We start from the raw sequence: 2882 nt of genomic DNA on the forward strand, positions 1-2882 counted from the left end.
CAAGCCCCGCGTCGGGATCTGTGCCGACAGCTCAGAGCCTGCAGCCTGCTTCAGATTCTGTGTCTCTCTCTGCCCCTCCGCTGTTCACATTCTGTCTCTCAAAAATAAATAATTTTTTAAAAAACATTTAAAAAAGGAAATCTCATCCTACCTTTTTCAGAATTATATTACATTTTCTGGTAAATAAATTCTGTCTTGTCTGATATTTATTGCTCAAAGTTAGGAAAAACCATACTTACTTGATTATCTGAGAGTTAAATCCGACAACTTACAATTTTATTCTATAGTTTAAAAAAATGAAATCGTAAGAAGAGAAAATGAGAAACCCTTAAAACCCCAAATTTTTATTCTAAACTTGAGTCCTGGAAACACATCAAGGAACTTGGAGAAAAGCTAAAATGAAATTTCAGTTACAAAAGTTAGCAGTGAACAAATTCTCATGACTTTTTCATATTTACAACAGTTTGGCTGTAGTATAGTACTTAGAAATGCCCAGAGCCTCAAATATTTGTTTTAATTTTTTAAAGTAGACTCCATGCCCAGTGTGGAGCCCAAAGTGGGGCTTGAAATCACAACCCTGAGATAAATACCTGAGCTGAGATCCAGAGTCACATGCTTAACCAACTGGGCCACCCAGGCACGCCTGTGTTTTAATTTTGATTGTGTCATAGAGTTCATTTTATTTTATTTTTAGCGTTTATTTATTTTTGAGAGGGGGAGGAGCAGAGAGAGAGGGAGAGGGAGACAGAATCCTAAGAAGGCTCCACACTGTAAGTTCAGAGCCTGTTGCAGGGCTCTAACTCACGAATCTTGAGACTCGTGACCAAAAATCAAAAGTCCGACGCTTCACTGAGCCACCCAGGCACCCCATAAAGAGTTTATATTTTAATTTTTTAATGTTTATTTTAGAGAGACAGAGCATGAGCAGGGGAGGGTCAGAGAGAGTGGGAGACACGGAATCCGAAGCAGGCTCCAGGCTCTGAGCTGTCAGCACAGAGCCCGACGCGGGGCTCGAACTCACGAACCATGAGATCATGACCTGAGCCGAAGTTGAATGCTTAACCGACTGAGCCACCCAGTCGCCCAAGAATTTATTTTGCATAAAGGGGAGTCAAGGGGCACCTGGGTGGCTCAGTCAGTTAAGTGTCCGTCTTCAGCTCAGGTCATAATCTCATGGTTCGTGAGTTCGAGCCCCGCGTCGGGCTCTGTGCTGACAGCTCAGAGCCTGGAGCCTGCTTCGGATTCCGCGTCTCCCTCTCTCTCTGACCCTTCCCCGCTCATGCTCTGTCTCTCAAAAATAAACATTAAAAATTTTTTTAAGTTTAAGATAAATAAATAAAAGGGGAGTCAAGTAAATGGAAAATTTCAATTTTCTGGCCCTGCCAGAATGGGAGATGAAGTATGTTGCTGTGAAGCTTTTCAGCTTTCCTCTACCTTTACACATTTTCATCTGTAACAGTGGCTCAGAAAGGCACTGATTTTCAGCCAAGGGCACAATACAACTCAGGGTGATAGTGGAAGCAAATCTGGATGTGGGGGCGAAGATCAATGGGAGAATGGGAGCTCGAAAAATTCTTTCAGGTAATTCTGACAAACCATCCTTTCTTGAGGATTTCTACTTAGTCTGGAATACAAGAAGACTAACTGGTGTTTGAAATGTAATATTTCACTTTAAGGAGTTAGGATTACTAACATTGGTGTACACTTGTTGGGATGAGCACTAGGTATTATACACAGGGGATGAACCACTGGAATCGTTATTGCACTATATGCTAATTAACTGGGATGTGAATTAAAAAATTAAATTGTAAATGTTTGAACTCGTTCATTCAGAATATATAGTAACCACAGCTAGCATTTAATGAGTGTGTACTATGTGCCAGGCACCGCGCTCACTGAATTGTCACTACAGCCTTGACAGATGACTCAACTTTTGCTGACTGCTGCTCCAGGTCACATGGTAGTAAGTTGTGGAAGCCACACCGTGACATTTAAGCCTGTATTTCATAATGTATTGTTTTTAGGTTTATTTATTTACTTTGAGAGAGAGTGTGGGCAGGGGAGGGACAGAGAGAGAGGGGGAGAAGACAGAATCCTAAGCAGGCTCCGAGCTGCCGGCACAAAGCCCTAGGCGGGGCTCGAGCCCATGAACCGGGAAGATCATGACCTGAGCTGAAATCAAGAGTAGGACGCTTAACTGACTGAGTCATTCAGGTGCCCCTAAACCTATATATCAAACCACCACACTACATACACTGTTTCCAAGATATTTGGATCTGAAATGTGGGCTTTTGTTGAAATGTTACTTTTTTCCCCCTGGTCCACAAAGATGTTCTGTTGGAATCTGGAGTTACAGAGGGCACTGTAGAAGGTTATAGAAGGGGGATGACTTGTAAACTTACCTCAAGAGAATGAAAATATGTTACCCCAGCTCTCCTTTCTCTTGTGAGACGGAAATCTGGCCTGAAACTTGCTTATGATTCTTTCTTAAGATTTAGGAGTATGTAGGGGCGCCTGGGTGGCTTAGTCGGTTAAGCGTCCGACTTTCGCTTAGGTCATGATCTCGCGGTTTGTGGGTTCGGGCCCCGCGTCGGGCTCTGTGCTGACTGCCATCTCAGAGCCTGGGGCCTGTTTCAGAGTCTGTCACTCCCTCTCTCTCTGACCCTCCCCTGCTCACGCTCTCTCTCTCTCTCTCCTAGAAATAAATAAAACATTAAAAAAAATAAAAAATAAATAAAAAAAGATTTAGGAGTATGTAAATTATGCTCTATTGTTTGAGACTTAGACACCTTTGGAGAGAAATTTACTTTAAACCTCAGGCCACACCCCTTTTCAGTTAGTTTCTTAACTAGGAGTCCAAGAAACATCTGACATTATACACA

Source organism: Hyaena hyaena, unplaced genomic scaffold (assembly GCF_003009895.1).
Source record: "Hyaena hyaena isolate Hyena2069 unplaced genomic scaffold, ASM300989v1 scaffold_451, whole genome shotgun sequence".
Lineage (NCBI taxonomy): Eukaryota > Metazoa > Chordata > Mammalia > Carnivora > Hyaenidae > Hyaena > Hyaena hyaena.